At 39.5% G+C, this 24,309-nt stretch overlaps 1 long non-coding RNA gene across 5 annotated transcripts; it reads left to right on the forward strand.

Moving 5' to 3' along the window:
- Positions 1 to 405: 405 nt before the first annotated feature.
- LOC127258342 (uncharacterized) lies at positions 406 to 12,750 on the forward strand. 5 transcript variants are annotated; one of them, XR_007840293.1, is made up of 11 exons: positions 406 to 537; positions 712 to 772; positions 3,098 to 3,214; positions 3,332 to 3,380; positions 3,563 to 3,630; positions 8,145 to 8,462; positions 8,548 to 10,362; positions 10,488 to 10,586; positions 10,685 to 11,146; positions 11,256 to 11,340; positions 12,216 to 12,750. It is a non-coding gene; the product is annotated as an uncharacterized LOC127258342 (long non-coding RNA). The 5 variants fall into 5 exon arrangements; XR_007840296.1 differs by lacking the exon at positions 3,332 to 3,380; XR_007840292.1 differs by lacking the exons at positions 3,332 to 3,380; positions 3,563 to 3,630 and having other exon boundaries at positions 12,216 to 12,743.
- Positions 12,751 to 24,309: the final 11,559 nt, after the last annotated feature.

Here is a 24,309-nt window from a genome sequence, read left to right on the forward strand (position 1 = left end):
TAAAAATTATTATATTTATATATTTTAAATTAATATTTTATTTATTTATAAATTATAATTTTATATGTATATATAATATTTATAATAGATATATTATTTAAACGAAAATTCGCGAACAAAACTTGGGCACGTTCGTTAACCAAACGAGTTTATTTATGTTGTTCAGCCCGGCTCGTTAACGTTCGCAGACGAGCTTTAACCGAGCCAAACCGAGCCGAGTTCACGAACGACTCGGTTCTTAACAGTTCTATGAACAAGTATTACAAATTCAATTTTCTTAATTAATTAAACTTAATATTTAAAATAAATTAAAAATAAAAATAAAATACAATACAATAATTGTGTTCACTCTTTCAGCAAGGAGGGATTTTTATTTTTTTTATTTTTTAAAGGTATATGGAAAATGCTTAGAAAAATTAGGGCATAAGTTGTCTTCTTCTCACTCTTGAGCGGACTTCTTCGTCCTTGTGCCGCCCCGCGACCAACATCACTGAAATTCTTGGATCGGCGACAAGCTTCTTCGGCGTCGGCATTCTGGTAAGTTTTTTGAGTTTTTTCTAACCTGATTCAATGTGGATCTTTGGTCTCTCGAACTCCGTGCAATCTCAGCGGATTTCTGTATGAAAGAGATTCTTCAATTGAACCACTAGGCTTCGGTGATTTTGTAGTTTTTGTTCAAACAAATCTAATTTTGCACTTGTTTGTTGCTAGGAAATCGGTTCTAGATGAGATTGCTTGCGGGTTGATTTCATTGAAGCTAAGGGCCACTTGTGTAAGTGGGTTTTTTTTTTTTTTTTCGACTTCTTAATCAAGTGTGGTGTTGGTTATTTCTTGTAGCAGTTCAGGAGATGATCTTTTTTGCGTGTTTCCTGCTTCATTTCACTTCTCTGAATTTTTGTGAAACTTGAATAACATCCTATGCTTTTGTCAATGACATGTTGGCCTATGTGTTTGATAAGAAAATATTTGCAATAGTTCTCTTTACATAGGTTATTGCATTTGGTTAAGCTAGAATCTTACATATTGAAATACCTAACAAGTGCCTAGTTGATAAGTTAGCATTGGAATCCAGCGATCGCTGCTCGTCCGGGCTGGAATGATTACTGGATTTGTGGATGTTCATGAAGGGATTAACATTGCAAGTATACTCCAATATTCCAGCATTCTTGTGTGTTGATTTCCTTTATAGTTCCATCTTATTTCATATCGTTGAATCTCTATTAGCTTGAATTTTATGCATAAAAAAGTTTCGTGGTTTTGTTTGCTTGCTATGTTGACTGATAAAGTTGAATGTGCTTGCTTGATCTCCTACTCTCAGCTTATGTTGTGCAAGAATGAGATGTATTTAAATACTTTCGACTTGATCAAAAGTTTGGTAAATTTAATTATATTATCTCATACCAGAGAGAAGAAAGTTATTGTTTGCAAGTGCGAATGTTTTAATCGTCATATAACAAGATGAGACTGTAGCAATAACGTTGAAATGTATTCTCAAACTTACTTGTGTCTACTTTTCTCAGTTCAATTTCTTTCATCTTTAATTCCACCATTTTATTTTAATAATTATGCATTTGACAACCGAAAATCATTCTAGATGCATCAATGTACTAGACTCTAAATATCTTTCAGTATCTTTCTTGTTTATGATCTCAGGACCTAAATTTTACAATTATGTTGAAGGACTCTACATTACTTAATTTTGTCCATGCAATATGATTAAAAAAAAAGGAAAGAAAAAATAAAGAGAAAACTATTTTTAAATTGTTAAATTGGTCATTGAATGAACTTTTAACCACTGTTAGGAGTATATTAAGGGTTTGAATTCTTGCATGGATGCTTTTATTATTTGATTCAATATTCCCATTCCATTTAAGCAAATTAATCCTTTGTTTGTTCAGGCTATTCGAGAGACAACATTACATGCCTTGTTGCTAAAATTTAGTTAATCATCTTACAGGCAAAGTTACCAACATCAAGTTTTTGCAATTTTTACAAAATTCTGAATATAATTTTCAATTCATTGATTTTTTTTTTAAAACTTAATTTTATGCCTTAAAAATTGTTTCCTAATAAAAACAAAAGTGCTTGCTTAGATCAATGTCTTTATTGAGAAGGTTTAGCTACTTAGATCACCTTCACTAGTCTAATATAATTGAAAAAATTAAGGGAAATGATGTTGCTTTGAATGTGTATTAGAAAATGAAATGTTGGAATAGAAAACACATGTTACTTTGTTTGTATGCATAGAATTTGATAAAAATTTCTAAAATTTAAATGATGATGCTCATGGTGAGTGTAATTGTTTGAAAAATATCAAGATGCTAATTTAGTCCAATGATAGAATAGATAAACTTATTTTAATGGTAAGTGTGAGAATATATTCATTGATAATCAATGTGTTATGTATTGGGAAAGTATATATGCCTTGCTAGTTGACTGCATTTACAAGATATTAAGGAATGATGTTATTATTATTGAGATGATTGAAGCTTAAGTGAGATATATATGATGTTGATTGGAATTAAAATAACGTGATGTAGCAAATATTTATATCTCATCATGAGCTACAGTTGTTTGCTATCCTTGGATATGATCTCAAATTTCTGCATGTTCTTCATGCTATTAATGTATTGTTTCATCTAAAATTAAATTTTATTTTTTGCCAAAGCTATAGCACTGTGAAGAATGAAAAATCTGATGGAATGCATCTTTACGTATTTGGATTTGGTCTATGCTCCTTATAAGCTATTTGGGCCTCATTACTTGTTTCTAGAGGTCTTTAACCAATCGATATAAGGGTAGGTCCCTATTTTTTATTTAGTTTTATCATCCAAAGTTCTTCCTTCTCTTCAAGTTGGCTATATGAATGTCTTATGCTTTTTGAGTTTTATTTCAACTGTCAATTTTCATGTAATCAAAATTTTGATGGTGAATTACAATACATGTGATTTAATAACAAAAAAAATAATTGATGAGGACAAATGGAAAAATAAAAAATAACAAAAGATGATTGATGACAACCAAGACATGAAAATCTTACGCGTTAACCAAATGTAAAACAATTTTTTTATTTTTTTTATTTTTTTTTATTTTTCAGATTCTGGTTATAGCGGAATACTAGAAGTTGTGGCTGATCCCCAAGGTGCACTTTCAAGAGAATTTCGGAACTTAGGTGTTTGTGTGGTGCAATAGTGTGCCAAAATTCGCATAATAGGTATGTTAATATTCTCGTCTAACGGTATGGTAATCAAATTCTCTTATGGAAAATGCTTGATACTCCGGGGTGATTCATTAATGTTGGTTGAAAGCTTCTTATTCTTGTATTGTATAGTGTCAAGGACAGTCACTTATGATAAATGTTGAAAGACACCAAATCAAAGGTTTGTGCTACAGTTTCAGTCCCTCCATCATCATATAATACTAAAAGTGATATATATAGTTCTGATTCCCATCCTAAAATAGAGAATGCATATTGTGAACTAGTACATGTTTAACTTATGTAGTAGTTTGCGCTATTTTTACTGAAAATTAGTGCATGTTTAACTTAAGTTTTTTTTTATAGGAAGTAAAGTGTTGAGACAAAGGTGTGCTGTGTGAATTCAGAATAACCATATTTGAGTTTTGCGGAAGGTCTGCTTGCTTTTTAATGCATTTCCATTGTGCAGAAACTTTTATGTGGTCTATGTTTATCGATGGGTGGTGCAGTGAAGTGTTGAGTACATTCCCACAAATCTGAATATTTCTTTAACATCATATTTGAAGATTTTTTGGCGATGAAATTTATTTTTGTGGAGCTTTGGTATCATTGAGTTTCGATATCCAATTAGAAGAATGCTAGGTAGTGTCATAATTACAACGGAGAAACATATGCTGGCCACTTCTAATATTTGTGTGGATATAATGCAAAAACTGCATGTATTGACATACACAACAGATGTAAGATGTGATTAATTAATTACCTTATTAATTCATTAGATTAAATTTTCATAATAGCATTATATATCCTTCCTCTCAACCAAAAATATCGTTGTTTTTCTTTTTATTTATTTTTCTAATGGTGATTCGTTGTTATAAATTTAGAATAGTTAGAAATTTTCCTTAACACAAGTAGGGTATGGATAATTCTTGCCGATCTAGTGACTAGATCGGAATTTCTAGCGGAGCGTAGGAATTATACAATACTTACTAAATTGCACGCATAAAAGGTTTTGAAGTGGAGAGGATGGCTGATTTTAAACCATGAGCCTTAATGTTGTGACGAAGGTTATGTTCTACTTATACATGCACAACATGGACATGTAGAGACATAAATACGGTTTTTTCAACCCGATGCTATAAATTTATTCTTGAGTAAACTGTTTTTTTAGTCCCATAACTGGACCCCCTAATCATTTTAGTTCCGTAAGTGGAGCCTGTCGCAAACTAGTTCCATAAGTAAAAAATTTTCGTTGTTTTAGTCATCCGGCGCCGGAGACGCCCGCGTGGCTCGTTGGAGGCCACGTGTCCACCAGGTCAGTGACACCTGGCGGACACGTGGATTTTATTTATTTTATTTTTCATTTTTTATTTTTTTTTAAATTTATTTTTAATTTAATTTGCTTTTTAAATTTTTTATTTGGTCAATTGAAAAAAATTAAAAAAATTAAAAAATAAATTAAAAATAAAATAAAATACACGTGTCCGCCAGGTGTCGCCGACCTGGCGGGACACCTGGCGGACACGTGGATTCCGGCGAGCCACGCGGGCGTCTCCGATGTCGGAGGACTAAAATAACAAAAAATTTTCACTTATGGGACTAATTTGCGACAGGCTCCCCTTACGGGACTAAAATGATAAGGGGGTCCAGTTACGGTACTAAAAAAATAGTTTACCCTTTATTCTTTTAAATTTAGGGTGTACGCCGGTATCAGAACTTAAACATTAGGTTTTTGGATGCATTTTATGTTGATGGAATCACATGTATATTGTCTTGTTAGATGGATAAGAGTTGGATAGACGATGCAAACCATATATTCGCTCAATATTTGGATGGGGTCAGGTCTTTCTTAGATATTGCATTCAAAGATAGGAACTTTAATGCTTCCTTCTATTGTCCTTCTACGTCTTGTGGAAATCGCATAACAAAATTTAGTAGGGATATCTTGTTCCATTGTATTCGGTATGTAGGGTGTACGCCTTGGGTTGGCCACTGACGATTTTAACCCTTTTGGGAAATATGAGTGTCAGTTACAACATTTGGCCTATAGTACTTGTAATATATAATCTACCTCCGTGGCTATGCATGAAGCAACCATCGTTCATCCTCTCTACAATTATAGGCCGTCCGCATGGCCCGGGGGATCGGATTGATGTCTTCCTTCAATCTTTTATGGATGAGTTGAAGGAGCTTTGGTATGACGGTGTTCGTACATACGATGCAAGGAGTAAGGAGTACTTCCAAATGGGAGCTGCATTACTGTGGACTATCAGTGATTTCTAGGTTATGGTATGTTGTTAGGGTGGCCAACTCATGGAGCAAATGCATGCCCATGTTTGTGGTTTTTAAACTCACTCCAGGTATCTTAAAAATGGCCACAAGTATAGCTAATGTGGGCATCGACGGTTCCTTCCGAGTGGGCATAGAATGCTCTTTGATAAACATACATTCGATAGTACAATGGACTTTAAGACACAACCATCTCGCTTGACTTCTAATGAACTGCTCCAACAGCTTTAGGATGTGCCAACTAAGTATCGTAAGGTTGAAATGATTCAGAATGTCGTTGCGCAGAGATCCCGGAAATGTTGTCGGGAGGTAGATGGGCACCAATAGACGTGGAAAAAAGGAGCATATTGTTCGAGCTTCGTTGTTGGGCTGAGAATGATGTACGACACAACCTCGACTTGATGCACATTGAAAAGAATGTATGTGAGAATGTATTGTATACATTGTTTGGGATTAAAGGAAAAACAAAGGAAAATCTCAACACGAGGAAAGACTTGCAGTTACTGCAAATATGCAATTCTTTGCACCCGGTCTCCAACCCAAGGGGTTCTACATACTTGCCCGCTGCTATGTACACTATGAGTGACCCTGAAAAATAAATCCCTATTTGTGTTGAAGGATCTACTACCACGTCATGGATTAAGTTCAAACTTATCTCGTCGTGTTAGGGTACAACAAAAACTAATATGGGGTCTAAAAGCCACGACTACCACATTCTTATGCAACGACTTCTGCCTATTGGTGCCTAACGGTATACCTTTGTAACGCAATCATATTACTTAAATCCAAGTCACGTTTCCTCTGAACATAATTAAAGGTGCTATTTCACCACTTCATTCAGGTTTCTTCCAAAAAATGTTGTGTTGGTGTTGATTGAACTTTGTAACTTCTTCAATTCAATGTGCTCAACTCGCAACACAATATGTGACCTGGAGCGAATACAGGACAAAATTTCGTTGATGCTATGCCACATTGAGAAGCTCTTCCCACCTTCATTATTCGATGTAATAGAGCATATGCCAATTCACTTGGCTGATGAGAAAATGGTGCCTGGCCCGGTGCAGTACTGGTGGATTTATCCCATTAAGAGGTACCTTGGTACTCTAAAGAGGTACGTACGGAACCGGGCACAACCTGAGGGTTCTATTGCGCATGGATACCTTATGAAATAGTGTGTGACCTTCTGCTCAAGATATCTCGGGGACATAGAGACCAAAGAGAACTGGGGTGCTGAAGGCGGTGAGGAAGGGACACACGAGAAAGGATTATTTGGTTCTAGGTTTAACCTTGATTACAATACGAAGCGCCAGATTCATGGTTACATCTTAGGAAATGTAGATGTAAAATATGAAGGTTATTTCACTTCCATTTAACAATACTTGTATGCATTTATGTGGATGTTGAATATTTTCCATTTTCTTTTTTGCGCTGTAGGATTTACGTTAGTATTAGGTCCAGCTGAACTCGCACACCTCCACGTGAGGTGCACTGGCAACACAACGAACAATTTGCATCATGGTTTCAATCATATGTGAGTACCCTTTAGTAACTGTACACGGTATCTTGACGATGACCCAAAAAAAACATCAAAACCATTAGTGTTTATGAACTACTTTACATCAAATATAGGTACATGACCCAACGCATAATGATTTGTGCCCAATCTCGGATTGGATACATGCTTTGGCCCGTGGACCATCATGTAGTGCAACACGATACTCCTCGCGCATTGTGTTAGGAATACGCTATCGCATTAAAGATCGGGATGTGGGAAAGATGACACAATGTGCAGATGTTATGGTTACGACATATGCATTGAGTTATGCCTCAACTAGGGACCATAACCCACGGGAAGGTTCCGTGGCATATTATGGGATTCTTACTGATATTGTGGAGGTGTATTATAGCAATCAACATAAATATCTCCTCTAAAATGTGACTGTGTGGATCTGGAGAGGATGTTAAAGAAGACGAGTTCAAGTACAAGCTTGTGAACTTCAAGCATCTGATGTACCCGAAGAACTTGCCCACGGATGAGCCGTTTGTCATAGAAACCCAAGCCAATCAAGTTTGATACATTGTAGACCCGGTTCAAAAGGATTGGAGTGTTGTTGTTCCAGTGATTCAGCGAGACACATATGACGTTAATAGTACAATCTATCATAGATTCAGTACCAAGTTCACTTTATATGATGGAGGCAATGTCAGAGGAGTGGCGGACTATTGGCTAAGGGAAGATGCTGAGGGCCAGGTAGTAGACGGAATAACACAGATGTACCATGCGGAGACTTCAGCTCGGAATTCGGAGGAGTCCTCCAAAGATGAATATGTTTAGTGGTGAAGGAAGAAAATGGGCGTTTTTATAGTATATTAATAATAAATGAACGCTCTCATTTTGACGGTGTGACAACCACACTCCATTTTTTAGTTCCAGCTTCAGAATAGATTACACATCTCAACATATGGTCATTTTTTCTTAAGGGTGTATGATTGAAGTACGTATTAGGTAACAAATTTTTGTCAATCATGTCATTTCATCAGCTTTATTTTTTTATTTCCGTATATTATTGCAATTTATATGCATTAGTGGCGCTAGTATGCTACGACTTTTTTCCGAATATGTTGTTTCACACAACTCCTTAATGCTTATATGTTGCAGGTTATGGAAAACTCTCAACAAGGTGCTATTGGAGGGCGCCAGGATCCGACTGGCTCTCCCGTAATACGTATTACCCAGGTGTCCGCATTCAATAGTCCCGTAGATGAAACTAATCCATCTAACGGGAACCCATCACCTATCCAAAAAACCGTGAAGAAAATGACGAGATGGAAGGGATCTCGGGTCTCACCATTGCTCTGGCAAGTTCGCTCCATCACATCAGATTGGGAGAAAGAGGGCGATGCTTGTGCTCAAACCAAATCAAGGATATCTTCCGTTCGACGGGCAGTGCTTCAGGATTCGTAGGGGCCTGGAGAGGTAATGTAGCTTCTTTGTGTAAATTGATTCTTATTTGTACTTGGCGAATGTCCTTTAATGTGCTAACACTATTAAACCCAAACAGGAACATAATGCTATGGATATCCCACCAGCCCTTGAACCAAATGCACTGACGCAGGATTAGGATGATACAATCCCCCTTACACAAGTAGAGGACGAAACAATCTCACCGACACAAGACATAGAGACTGCAGAGAGTGATATGCCGTACTTGGGTGGGAAATCAGGGCCCGATGATACGCTGATTGCAGACACGGAGGCAAGTGATATGGCACGCTTGGACAGGATAGCATCAGATGGCGGTTTGGAAATCATACTTCATAGAACTTGTATTGCATTATGTAATTACAAAGATTTGACATACGCTCCTTATAATATGTAATCTCTTATTTGTATTAGCTGGTTCCTCAAAGAAAAAATAGGGAAATGGGGCGGCAAGAATGCCACATAGAAGAGAAAAAGATCACAAGATGCTTGTACTCCCATCACCCGATGGTAAAAGCATTATTGGACCTGATGTAAATGAGTACAACACTGCTATTGGAGTCATTGCACGCAATGGAGCTCGACTTTCTCTGCATTACCCAACATTTTCTAAAATACCGGAGACGAAGAGACAGGGTGCATGGATGGAGGTTCAGGTGATGCAACATCCACTAATAAGAAGTTCCTTTAATTTTATTAAATTTTTATTACTGTCCTACTATCTTGGTTGGACTGGGTGATAACCATGCCAAATGTCTTACCTGAGTAACAACGGATTACCAAACTCAGTAGAGAAAGTGGTCTTGGCTGACTTAAGGGACGTTTGGAGGCATTGAAAATACAACATCAAATCAACTTACTTCAACCCTATTGAGGATAACGGAGAAGCTTTGAAAAATGTTTCCTCAAGTAGGATCGTGGCCGATCAGTGGCCGAAGTTAGTCGAGTACTAGCAGAACGAAAAGTTTAAGGTATGCAATAGGACCAACAATCATTTGATAATTTTATTTTCACAGACCTAGGATGAGAACTAAATAATTCATCCTTACGTAGCTTCAATCTAAGAAAAATGCGTCTAATGTTGTAATACCCACGGAGCTGGGCCGGTGCTAGGCCACCTCCCATGGATGAGCTGATGCCAAGCCGTCCGAGGTTGAATAGTAATTAAATGCATTAAATAGACTACTTATGTCAACAATGTGCACATTTCTTTTTGAGAGCCCTACTGAAAGAACTCTAGAGTTAAGTGCACATTTCTTTTTGAGAGCCCTACTGAAAGAACTCTAGAGTTAAGTGTGCTTGCCCTAGAGTAATTTGAGGATAGGTAACCCCCTGAGAAGTCTCCTAGGGTGCGTGTGAGTGAGGACAGAAGCGCGCTGGAAGGACTCGTGTTGACTTGTGGAGCCAGTATGCAATCCTGACATGCTCGGCTTTGCATGGCTTGCAAGTTGGGTGTCACAGTTGGTATCAGAGCTGACCTGCGACAGTCCACACTCGTTGACCGAACTGATGACGGACCGAACAGTTGATGATCCTTGGGGTGCAACGGGGTTGTTGGATTCTTAAGTAGGGGAGGATATAATACTGCCGTAGTTGGGTCGGTGCTAGGCAAGCTCCCATGGATGAGCCGGTGCTAGGCCATCCGAGGTTCAAACGTAATTAAATGGATTGAATAGACTACTTGTGTCAACAATGTGCATATTTTTTTTGGGAGCCCTACTGAAAGAACTTTAGAATTAAGCGTATTTGCCCTAGAGTAATTTTAGGATGGGTGACCCCCTGGGAAATCTCTCAGGTTACGTGTGTTTGAGGACAGAAGCACGTCACAAATGTACAAAAAAGAAGCTTTCCACATCGTATTGAGAGAAAGTCCTTCACAAATCTCGCGGATGAGGTACCTTTTATTACAATTAAATAATCAATGCAATTTTTTTGTTTTCATATTATGCTCAATCCTTACATTTTCCTTTGGTATCGTTAATGGGTTTTGCAATGACGCAACGCCTTATGTTGATGCAGATCAAGGCGAAGGGGAAGGACCCCGACAATTTAGAGATTTGGATATCCAGTCGGACCCAAGGCAAGGGGGCAGACAACCAACAAACCAATGAGATATTGGTATAATAAAATTATTCCCTATGTTGATACAATTTAGATACTAAGTACATCTATAACAATACGTGCAAGGTTGGCCTCACTTTATTCTTGCGTTGTAGACATATTTACAGAATGAACTAAACAAGATTCCCCCTTAACGGTGGACTCCGGTTGTTCAGGAGACTCTATACCAACGGGCGCTTGGGGGAAAGGGCATGAAGCACTCGAAGGTTGACAGTGCCACGAGTTTAGCTCATCCCCGCAATGAAGCAACTGGTTTAACAGATAGTGTAGCATTCCAGCAAAGGTGGGAAGAAATGCAGAATGGACTTGCAGAGTTGAAGGCAACGATGGTTGAGTTCAAAAATATCAAGGCTAATATGTATACATTCATGCATGAAAACTCCGAAGTAGTTACTGGCCCGTTTGTAAGTATTCGTAATATTCGTACTTTTTGTAATTATATCCTGCGGGCTTTGGATGGATGAGGAATTCACTATGATTTGCTTATTCGTGATGCCACATCTCGTATTGATATGGTCTCTGAGCTTCTCAGGCCTGTGCCCGAATCCCCTATGACGGTATGATGTCGTGAAACCCTAAAGTTAACTAGTAATCAGTGCAATGTCAACTTTAGGTTAATCTTGATGGCCAACTATGTTTCCAACTAATCTGCAATGTCTGTTGTAGGTTGGCACCCGTGTCCTTTTATTATCTCCTACCGGAGAGAAGAAAGTTATTGCTGAGGGACTTTTGCTCTGCTTCCATACGCTAGGTTCGTGGCATTGTGCCTTCAATTTTTCTTTTAAATCCTTTAATATGATGTGACTACCGCATTGTCGATGTTGTAACCGTTCGGGTCTTATAGTGCAAATGATCATAGTTTTATTGAGTCTAGTCAGATTTCAGTTTTACATATGCGGCAGTTAGAATATTATGTATGTGTAGGTTTTTAATATAGGGGTGCATGGCTATGTTGGTATTATGTCGATGATCTTATATTTTTATCATTCACATGACATTGTTTATGGCTATGTTGCTATTATATTATTTAGGTGCACATTGCAGTCCCAAAATTTATGAATGTTGGCTTTATTATAATTGAATATCTATGTAGCTCCCCAGCTGCCTACAACAGCTCTTTATGTGATGAGGATCACTAACATTTAATTTGATTTATTAAAGATCGGTGCTCTGAACTTGAACTCCTATGCGGGTGTTTGCTCATGTTTACTGCATAAATGGTAATTAATCTCCATGGGACATGATAAAACGGCAGATACATAGAGCAGTCTCAGTTGGGGGTAACCATATGGATTTATTACTTATTGAAATTATTATTTTAATATTGTACATGATTTGCTCCTTCACTTAGGTTTTATTGGTGGATGGTTGATTTATAGTTCGAGCTGCAATCACATAGGAAATTAGAATCTAGTGTGGTCTGGTGCCTAATTCATGGGTCGAATACTATGTGTAGTATATGACTGAATGTACATACCCGTGTAGTACAAGTTGGGAAGTTTACACTACAAATGTGTTATGGCATGTTATTCATAGAGTTTGAACGTGTGTTGATATATACGGTGAATTACATACTCAAAAATTGCACTTATGAATATTGTAGATGACACACTTTCTCTTGTCAAGGTCTTTGTTACATCCATCTCAGTTCCGGACACACCTCTTGTTTTGCCGACCATTGTTGGGGTGACAACCATTCGCGATATTATCGGTGAAGATCCTGTTGAGTGGAACTACACGGACGTACGGATCTACTTTCATACCTTTCATGTATTGACTTCCAAAACTTAAAAGAAATATGACTTATACTAAATCTCCTTATGGTTGCAATTGCAACTCATGCACCGCCCCTGAAGAATTTTCAAGCGATTCCTTAATGTTTTGCCCCACTTGCCATATGGATTGCATGCTGTAGATGTGTTTGGAGGGTAGGTTGTTATTGCTATGTGAACTACCTATGGATTAGAGGCATAGACATTTGGAGTTATTTTTTGTGTGGTGAGAATTGTGTTTATGGTTGATGGATATCTCTACTTGCTTATTACTAGGTTGGATGTTTGAAATGCTTGTGTTTTGCGCATAATATCATAGCGCAGATGTTGCTATGCTTGTTTGATGGGTTACTTTCTTTTGTTTTTAGGTGATGGATATCACTTGATAAATATTGTTATGTTAATATCCTATGTTGGGATTCAGATTTTACGTTGTCTGTTGTTTGTAATTATAACCAATCGAGATATTTATAATATGCTTGTATACAAAATTTCTTTTGGTATAAGGGAGATCACAACAGATCAATTTGTTACACAAAACATCCATAGCATCACAACTACATTGTTATAAATGACGCTACTTTTCCGTAACAAAATGATGAAATGAAGTAACAAAATTTGGTTTTGGATATTTGTTGTTATGACCGATTGTGTGACCATAATAAAGGATATTTTTATTACGGGTACAATGACGTAACGAAAGGATGAAATAATGTAACAAAAAGTGATTTATAGATATTTGTTGTTACGGCCGGTTTCGTAACCATAAAAAAATATCTTTTTATTACGGGTTCAATGGCGTAACTAAAAATCGTAACAAAAACCGTACTCTGACCAGCAGTCACTTTAAAGTTTTTTTAACGCAAAAAATTTTTGTAACAAATATCATGATTAAAAACTCTGTTACACGCGCGGAAAGCTCGAGAGAAAATTCGTAAAAAAATCGTCGTAAGAAACTGCCATAGGGAGCATTGACCGAAGTTATAGTTACGAAAAATTGTGTGACAAAAAAATTCGTTTTGCGAGTATACATTACGGATAAAAGTCGTTACTAAGGCGTAGCAAGTACGCATATTGCACGAAAAAAAGGTTTTGTGTTACGAGTTTTCGGCCGTAGTACAAAACTGTTATTTAGTAGTGTTATAGACAACATTTCATTTTCTTTACAGCAAGACAATTGTTGCTATTTTAGAACCAATAACTATTTATGAGATACTAAAGATAAAAGCATATGCAGATAATTTAAAACATAGGCAGTAGAAGGAACAAATGTCAAATATACAACAAACAAGAATAAAAATCAACAAAATTACCTACAACGTGCAAGATAATAAATTATATCATTTTAAAGTATAACTAAGTAAGAAAGCATCAGATTATGTAAAAAAATTGACGACCAGACTTAAGAAATTGAAATAATGCAAACTAATGCAAACTAATTACAGAATGGCTACAAGGAGCTAAGTAAAATGAATAAATAAATTAACGAAACAAATAATAGTAATAAAAAAAATGAGCATACCAATTCAACACAATCAACTCAAAATTAAAATAAACCAGCAACCTAAACAACCAAAAATAACTAATTGAACTATCTAAGTAGCAATGATTTATTATTCTACAATCGAACAAGTTAGTAATCAATAAACCGAAAAATCTCATCTACCAACTCATATTTGATCAACATAGAGAGCTAATTCTGATTTTTTTTTAAAAAAACATGCAAAACAAAAGTCAAAAGGTTGTTAATTATCTTCCATAAACAAGAAAGTAGAAAATTAAATAGGTAAGGCAAAAAAATCAATACCCTAGATCTTTATCAATCATGAGACATTCTGGTTTAATATCGAAATTGCTCACATTTTGGTTTAATAAAAGAAGATGATATATAACTGTTGATGTATTTTTTTCGACAAACAAAAAGTAAAATTCAAAGATATGGAAATATCCTTAAATTTGATTAATTAGCGTATGAGATTAGAAATCTCTAAACACTATACGGTACATAAGATAATTAACTGGAAAATAAAATGCTAGAAATTTAAAGTGGTGATCCCCGAATCTGACTTTGCTTTTTTGAAGTTGATTGAAGATAATCTCTCCAGAAAAATCCAAATCCTTAAATATCCCTTGAGAAACAGTACTGAAAACCGTTGCCCGAACGGTTACAACGTCTCTTTTTGCAACCGTCTGCTAACCCTTCTCCTGTTGACACGTGCCCTCAACCAACCCAAGTATCATTCTCACTTACTCTCAACAGTATTCGCCTCTTTGCACCGACCACAGACCTTCCGCCCTTTTTGGCCCGAACGCAACTCTTTCACCTTATTAGTCAGACTACCAACCTCCCGACTTGCAGACCACCCGACTTGTTTGCTCCAGCCGCAGACCTCCCAACCTACCAACCATCAAACTTATTGGTCCAGCCACAAACCGCCCGACTTAAAGACCATCCAACTTATTGGTCCAGCCGCAAACCTCCCGACTTAAAGACCATCCGACTTATTGGTCCAGCCGCAAACCTCCCGACTCAAAGACCATCCGACTTATTGGTCCAGCAGCAGATCTCCCGACTTAAAGACCATCCGATTTATTGGTACAGCAGCAGACCTCCCGACTTAAAGGCCATCCGACTTACGGGCTTTCCGACCTGAGGACTTTCCGACCTGCGCCCGAAGACTTTCCGACCTGCGGACCTTCCGACCCGAAGATTTTCCGACCTGCGGACCTCCCGACCTGAGGACCTTCCGACCTGCGGACTTCCTGACCTGAGGACCTTCCGACCTGCGGACCTCCCAACCCGCTATTTCCTTAGAAATATTTTTTTTTACCTGAGTTTCCTACAGTGCCCCTCGTCCAATTCGATCGACTCGATTGCTAGGCCCATTTATCTTTTTACCTTGAGCTTTTTAACCTAATTCTAAATTTCATACGTAGCAACTTGCCCGCCGCCAAGGGACTTTCAAACGCCATTCATCAATCGTCGTTTGGAAGTTCACAAATCACAAACCTACTGAGAAATTACCTTGGCAACTACATCATTTACTGCAACACCCCTGATTCCACCAAACTTTCCTTCCTTTCATACAAGCCTTTGTGAATCATAATCTCTACAACTCTAATCATGGCGAATCAATACATCCCTGCACTCCCTATTGACGGATCACTCCCTGAAACTGCTCTCGTGTCGACGAAGATGCGCACTCCAACTGTTTGTCCATATTGCACAACTGCCGAAGACTCCAACCGAATGAGAGAAGTCCTGGAGGCAAAGAATCTGCTGGCGATCAACAACCCCAACTACAACGCCACTCGCCTCCATGACAACATCAAAACGCACTTGACGGACCCCAAGGATCCATATTGCACCTGGTACCAACGAGTAGCAGAACATTACCAGGGGCAATGGAAAACTCAACAAATTGATCAGGCTATACGTCTGTCAACTCTACCATGTCATTTACATGTGAAAGTCCTCCTGGCCATGGCGGCGTTCTGGCACCCTGAAGTTTGTACCTTCCTTCTTCCAACAGCCCCCATTGGCCCCACTCTCATGGATGTGGCCATGATCGCTCATCTGCCAATTGTTGGGGAAGACCCTGTAATGGGTGCCCTAGATGGGCAGGAACCCAACTCAAATAACTTGGGCTGGTCTCTGACAGACGTGAAAGAATGGGGCTGGACTAAATTCCTAATCGACCAACAAGGAGCAGACGGGACCCCTGTAACCGACTGAGAACACACAGCCTTTATGCTCTTTTGGCTCTGTAAGTATTTTGTAGTCTCTCCTTCGAAATGTGTCCTCCCTTCTCATCTTGATCTTGCTATACACATAGCCTCGGGTCGATTATTTTCATTAGGCACCCTTTTCCTTGCCAATCTCTTTGAAGGGCTATCCAGGGTTAGTGCCCGTTTTACTGATAAGGATGATAAGAAATTAGACACTGCTGCGTCGGGTCCTTTTTGGTTTCTGGAACTATGGTTCCGTCTCTATTTTCCTGACGCCTTCCAACTTGGTCATCCTCCTGCTGCCCCCACACTTGAGAAGTCTCTAGAAGTAGCCCTGAACCGACTTTGCTTAGGCCGTAATAACCTTCAAGCGTCTGATCCAATCATAACTGCCATCCTTATTGATAATCGAAATGATAACCATTTCTACCCACACAAAAGGTATATTGGTTATGCATCTGGCTTGTTTTGGCCATTCCCTGTTCCGTCACCTTTGTCTTAACCAGATCCACTTCCACATCCCACTTATTCTTTCTCTTGGGATGTTGTTCTTAAACCCAGGTCTTTATTCACCAGTAAGAAAATCGATAAAAAAGGTTCCAAAATATTTTATACCTTCAGGTACCAGCCTCAATTTGTGGCACGCTAATTCGGCTGCCAACAAGGCTTGCCTGGTTCCATTGCTCATCCCCATTTAATAATTCAAAGTCCATATGGGAAAGCTATTCCTAATGCAATCGCCCCATACATATCCCAACTCACAAATTACATCACTTCCAACTCTTATATTCCTTTCAAAACTTCTCCAACTTCAGTTGAATCCTTTCGCGAGTGGTGGTCGGTTACTTAGGCCTTGATTGCTCCATATGAGGATCGTCTGCTGGGCATCCTTCTTCCCTCACCTACAATAACATTAGGGGCAACCCCTCTGACCAACATCCGAAGAAACTTGATTACTCAAGGCACTGAGTCGGGTGCTCCTCAGAGGAAGAGAAAAGCCTCTCAAACTCAAACTATTCCACCTTCTGGGGACATTCAACCATCCCCAACAAAACGCCCATCAGGTCGGCCCCCTATGAGGACCCGACCCCGTCCAGGTATACTCTTAATTTAACTTGATTCTTTCCCTAACATGATATTAATCCTTATTTTATACTCAGTTGTGGCTTTAGCTCGGGCAACCGCCCAACCTGCTTCCAGACCAACTAAAGCAGCGAAGCTACCAACCGACCAACTGTCAAAACCTGAGCCCCCGACCAAGCGCCGGGCCTCGAATAAAATACCTTCATCCGCCGAACAGGCCACAACAAGGGTCTCATCTCCCAGTGAGGCGACTGCTTGAGAGATGGGCAGGTTACCCTATGTTGCCTCAGACCCATCCCTGCCTACTATGGCGCCGGTGACCACACCTATATCTGCTTCTGTTGCCTCTGATGCAACCGTCCCAGACACATCAAACAAAAGAGCAGCCGATTTTAGGGTTGCCAACTTCGAGGTTGCCGACCCAGGGGCAGCCGACTTCGAGGTTGCCGACCCAGGGGTAGCCGACTTCAAGGCTGCCGACCCAGGAGCAGCCGACCCTCTACCAGCGGTGGACAGACAGGATGGGGAACCTGTACTTGCTCAACCAAGGGAACTCTTACAGGAGTTACAAGAGATTCCTTCTTCTGAATCAAAGACATCTATCAATCTGGTAAACACTTGAAATACTTTCTTCCAAAGTACCAAAATACAAACTAGTATTAACATGACCTTTGACACACTATCTTTCCATCATTCAGGGACCCAGATCCATACCTCAGCATCCACTCGAAGCAGCCGATGAATCAACTATCGAGGTACCAGCCGTCCAACCCCCCAGACTCATGGCCATTTTAGCACCTTCAACGACCACCATCCGTCCAGAGGTACGTGCAACCTTGCACAATTAATTCTTAACATTTATTCTCCATTTAATCTGAGATAAACATCTTTCATTTCAGGGATGTTCTGATCTAGCCCTCTTGTCGGCTGTTCCCATTCCGACGGACGTCCGAACTGTAATTGCACAGGCTGTTGACCAATCTTTCCCCGACCTGGGGTCAGACTTGCTTGACAGCCTTCTTCAAGCCATTGGTGGTCTCTTGTTCCAAATATCTTCAAAGTCGGCTGCTGCCCCTATTCTTCACCAATTGATGGAGCGACTATCCGAACTTCGGAATGAAGTTCTGTTCGCCCAACTTTTGACGGCTGAGACACCCTTGCCCGACTTAGATCGAATAAGTCTAGAGGGTTCCTTGACCAAAACCAAGGAATCCATTCAACAAGCAATTGGCCGACTAGAAGGCCTGAATAATGCCAAGGCACAACTAGAGGGGTCAATCCAACAGAAGGAAGCAGAGCTGAAGGCGCTCCATCAAGAAAGGTCTGCTCTGGAAGGACATATCAACAATGAGCAACGCCTGATTGATCGGTACCAAAGCAATGTAGCCGACCTAGACTAGGAGTTGAAGATTCACGCCCGATCCCAACTCATAAAACAGTACCAGTCGGCTGCTAATAACAGGCGACGCTCCAGAACATAAGACAAATGGTCCCAAATAAAACTTGTATTAGGATCTCTTTTGTAATCTTTGACTTGGTAAATAAAATTTCTCTCCTTTTATTGAGGATCACCTCCCAAATTTCCAATCCTCCAAGGAACCAATCAATTAGTCCCCTTTATAAATACTTGCAGTCCTTACAAATCAGTAGATAAATATTTACTCACAAACCAACCTTGAACACACCTGCCAACAGAAATTAAAAATGTTATCCCACCGTCCTCATGTTCCTGCTAACAATTGGCAAGGTGTCATTCAACCTTTTTTCGTGGGTAATCATCCAGTTAGAGGTCATGCTGAAGACCTGCTATTCATCCTCAAACAATTAGATTTCAAATTCAGGTTTTTTCAACGAGGCAGAAAGACCATCCATCGTGTCATTCGTCTGATGGAAAACGTGCTAGAAGGATATAAGACCCTTCGGGATATCCAAAGTCGCCTTCCCGACATAGATCATCACATGGATTTGATTGAACACCATGTGACTGCCATACTTCCAGACCTTGGTTGGGATCACACCTTTTCCAACCAACGTGTAGTCTTTTCAAGATTACGCACTCTTGTTGACCGTGAACGACAAGCCATAATAGACATGAAAGCCCGAACTGACTATGATCTTGAGAAGATGCAAGACCAATGGGAGAAATACCGATCTAGCTTAGAAGACCTTATTGATGAAGAGCCAAAACTTATCCCTAACCATTGGAATGATGATTCTGACTCAGGAGAAAATGACCCTCGGCATGATTCAACATCTGACAATGAATGAACCCTTGTTAGGTTCGAACCCTTGGCAAATGGGTTCTGAAAACTTACTGTTTCATGCTTTCTTGTAATCTGAAAAGGCAGGAAAATACCTCTTCAGATATCTAGCATTAATACAGTCGTGTACCATTTTACCTTCTTGATTTATGATAATAAAGACACCATTTCCAATTTCCTTTTGAATTATGAATGGCCCCTCCCAATTTGGGGACCACTTTCCTAATTGATCAACCTTCTTATAAGTTGGAAGAATAGTCTTCCAGACCAGGTCTCCTTCTTTGAATGTTCTGTAAAAAATCTTCTTTCCATAAGTCTTGGCCCTGATCTCATTTTGGTTCACAATCTGATCGATTGCATGAAGTCGGTTGACATCCAAACTTTCCAATTGCTGCAACATCATTTGTTCATACTCCTCAGTAAATTCATCATTAGTAAAGCTTGTGCGTCCAGATGAGACTTGCACTTTGGCTGGAAACACAGCATCTTGCCCAAAAGTGAGTTGATATGGTGAAAACCCTGTAGCAGAACTTCTGTTATTCCTATGCGCCCATAAGGCTCGAGGTAACAACAAATGCCATTTTCTTGGGTTTCCTTCAATTTTTTTCTTGATGATCCCAATGATAATCTTGTTAGTAGCTTCTGCTTGCCCATTAGCTTGGAGATAATAAGGCGAAGAATGATTCAGATGAATGTCAAACTCTGCCAAGAAGCTTAAGAACTTCTCCCCAGTAAAGACCAGACCTTGGTCAGTTGTTACTAAATGAGGTATACCATATCTATATATGATCTGATTCAATACAAAATCGATCACCTCCTTTTGATCCACACTTTTCAAAGCAACCGCCTCCACCCATTTGGTGAAATAATCTGTCGCAACCAAAATAAAACAATGATTCTTGGATGAGGGCGGATGGATTTTACCAATAATATCCATAGCCCAAGATTTAAAGGGCCATGGTTTCACCATCGCTTGCAATTCTGTTACTGGTAAATGAATCAGTTGCCCATGCCTTTGACACTCTTGGCAGCCCTTGGAAAATTGTATACAGTCCTCATAAATCTTTGGCCAAAAGAAACCTAAACGATGAATAGCCCATATCATGTTCAAACCTGCTCGATGAGCTCCACATACTCCACTATGTACTTCTGTCATCACCTCCAAGGCCTGCTCAGGACCCAAACATTTCAAAAGCAATCCTTTGAATATCCTTTTATATAGCACTCCTTCTACCAATTGGAATCGCAAAGATTTCAATCGAATTCAAATTGGTACATTTGCTCCTGGATCTTGCAAATACATGACAAGTTCTGTCCCCCAGTCGGTTCCTGCTTCAATCTGCCAGAAGGTTCCTACTTCTATCTGCTAGATGGTTCCTATTTCAGTCCTCCAGTCGGCTCCTGTTTCAGTCTCAGGGCCGACCTCTGCACACATATCTTTTAAAATTCTCTTGCAAGCCTTTTGAGCTAAATCATCTGCAACTTGATTCTCCTTTCTAGGGACGAACTCAATTATCACTTCAGAGATCTTTGATAGCAACCGACCTACCAAATCCCTGTACCTCCGTAAGTGGGGATAATTGCAAACATACTGTTTGTTTACTTGGTTGATCACCAATTGAGAATCCCCTTTTATAATAACCGACTGAACCTTTCTGGCTATCAAAGCCTCCAATCCCAAGATCAAAGCTTCATATTCTGCTGAATTATGGGTCATATCTTCTAATTGCAACTGCAAATTGACCCTCTAGCCGTCTGGTCCTTCCAACAGGACGCCTGCACCGGATCTGTTTCCTGAGGTAGAACCATCAAAGAAAATTAACCAATTTCGGGTGCTTACATAAGATACACACCCAGTCGGTTGATCCTCACGACCTACAAAATCTGCCAAAAAGTCTGCTACTGCTTGGCCTTTGACTGCCCTCAAAGGAGAATGATACAAATCGAAGGGCGCTAATTTAATGGCCCATTTCATGAGTCTGCCTTGCATCGTAGGTCTTTGCAGAATCAACTTGATGAGATCAACCTTTGAGATAACTTCAACTCTTCTAGGCAGCATATAATGTTCAAGTTTGGTGCATGCAAACACCAGTGAATAACACATCTTCTCTGGCATTGTATAATTTAATTCTGGTCCTGTGAGAGTCTTGCTCAAATAATAAATTGCTCTTTCCTTTCCATCATCTCCATCTTGAGCTAATAAACAACTGACCACTTCATGGGTATTTGCCAAATAAAGTTTGAGGGGCCGACCTTCCTTGGGAGGCATCAACACAGGTGGTTGAGCCAATGCTTGCTTTATAGCCTCTAAGGCTGTCTGTTGGTCTAGTCCCCACTAAAAAACGATTCCTCCTGCCTTCAATAATTTAGTGATTGGTCTTACCTTGTCAGCAACATTAGAAATAAACCGCCTAAGATAATTTACTTTCCCCAACAGACTTTGAATTTCTTTAACCGTCTTAGGTGGTCGGCTGGTAATAATTGCCTTGGCTTTGTTAGCATCGATCTCAATACCCCTCTCATGAACCAAGAACCCCAAAAAACTTTCAGCTGTTATACCGAAAGCACACTTAGTCGGGTTCATTTTCAATTTGTACTTCTTCATCCGACTGGAAGCATCCTTAAGATCCATCAAATGTTCCTCAAAACTAGAAGACTTGACAATAACATCATGAATGCCTAATGAGATCATGAAAAATTGAGTTCATGGCTCTTTGATAAGTCGCCCCAGCATTCTTCAAACCAAAAGGCATAACCGTCCACTCATAAATGCCTAATGCTCCAGGACATCTAAATGTTGTTTTGTGAATGTCTTCCTCTGCCAAAAAGATTTGGTTATATCCTGCATAACCATCCATCAAACTGAGAATTCTGTGCCCTGCTGCTGAGTCAATTAGCATGTCGGCCATAGGCATCACATACTCATCTTTAGGGGTGGCCATATTAAGGTCTCTAAAATCGATGCATATCCTGATCTTACCATTTTTCTTAACCACTGGTACAATATTAGCTAACCAATTTGCATAACGGCAGGGTCGGATGAAACCCACTTTGAGAAGCTTTTGAATCTCTTCTTTGATCTGAGGCATCAAACCAGGACTCATACGTCTTGGAGATTGCTTACAGGGCTTGAAATCCTTCTTAATGGGCAGTCGATGTTCTATCAGACTTCGCTCTAAACCAGACATTTCTGAATAATCCCATGCTAAACAATCAATATTGTTTCTTATAACTTCGAGCATCAATGTCTGTTGCTCTTTAGACAAGTAACCACTCAACCTGATTACTTTTGGAACCAGGTCGGTTCCTAAATTAAATTCCAGCAAAGGATCTTGTGCTGAAAAAGTTGGCTCTGTTTTCTCTAATAGATCAGGCCAACGAAATTGTTCATCTTCTTGGAAATGAACATCACATTTTTTTATTTTTTCTACTTTTTTCAAAAGCTGATCTAAATAATACTTATTAATAAGTAAACTACAATCTTGTAATTCTGCTTCTTCCATAAGAAATGTATTATATAAAGTAAGTCCGGCTTACTAAAGAGCCATATAGTACAATTGTTCTTTTTAAAAGAACATTGAATTCTGGCCAATGAATTTAAAACCCTTCTTTGGGTAGTCATTAGCCATAAAAAAATGATACATTGGAGGTACATGACCAGAATAGAAAACTAATTCTTCAACTTGTTCTGATGCTCCAAAAGGATTATCATTTGCCTCCATTTTGAAGACCTGGTTGCCTTCCCAGAACATCAGTTGTTGATGCAGTGTTGATGGTACACATTTAGATGCATTAATCCAATCTCGTCCAAACAGGATTGAATATGTGGTATCTGCATCCACCACGAAGAAAACAGAAGAAATCTTCTTTGGACCGACTTCAATGGAGGCGACCAACATGCCTTATGGTCTGGTCGGTTGCCCTGTAAAGCTAGTCATCTCAAAATCCACAGGAGATAGATCATGAATTCCCTTTCCTAACTTCTTGAGAGTCTTTAATGGCATTACATTGAAGACAACCCCATTATCTATGAAAACCTTTGCGATTGGTTTCCCACAAATATGAGTAACATATAGAGGCTTCAAATGAGTCGTCATGCCTTATGGAATAGGGAGGAAGACCAATGGGGGAACCTCTGACTGCAAGTCAGGATCCGCAATTTTTGCCCATTCTGGTTCTTCTATAGACTCATCCACCAGACTTGCCCACACAGGCTCTTCCTCAACCCAATTAATTTCTGCCATTCGGCAGGGGTTACGAGGCCCTAATCGAGATTTTACAGACCTTGAATCATTCTCTGGAATTTCGTCTCCAACTTCAATTTCGGGTTGAACAGTCAGAGATTCCAAACGAAACTCCTCCAGTGATGGGTTAATGTTAATCTTCTCACAATGTTGACATCTGAAACCCTTAACTCTTTCATCCGACAAGCCTTTACCCTTCTTCTGCATGGACCGACCTCCCTCATTATAATTAGCAATATCCCGTACGCTGGTCGGCGGCTTCAATGAGGCAGCCTCGATGAACCGACCTTCCTCTTCCTCATTCGGCTACTCAAACAAAACGACCCTGATGGACCGACCTTGCTCAGTATACTTGGCAATGCCTCAGTTGTCGTTCGGTTGCTTTGATGTGGCGACCTTATCTCTATATCTCGCCGCATACCTGCATTTGGCATTCCGAATCTGAGTACGATTCATGCCTGGGAAGCGAGGATCCACATCAATTGGTAAAGGTTTCTTATTTCGAGTCCATTTGCTTCCGACTGCACCCGTCCTCCTGGTCGGGTGGTCCCGAACTAAGACTTGGTCCTTTAATTCCACATCAAAAGAACCATCTTGGTTGTCCCACTTTTTAGCCACTGTTTTTTCACAG

Source organism: Andrographis paniculata, unplaced genomic scaffold (assembly GCF_009805555.1).
Source record: "Andrographis paniculata isolate CXL003 unplaced genomic scaffold, ASM980555v1 Contig59END, whole genome shotgun sequence".
Classification (NCBI taxonomy): domain Eukaryota; kingdom Viridiplantae; phylum Streptophyta; class Magnoliopsida; order Lamiales; family Acanthaceae; genus Andrographis; species Andrographis paniculata.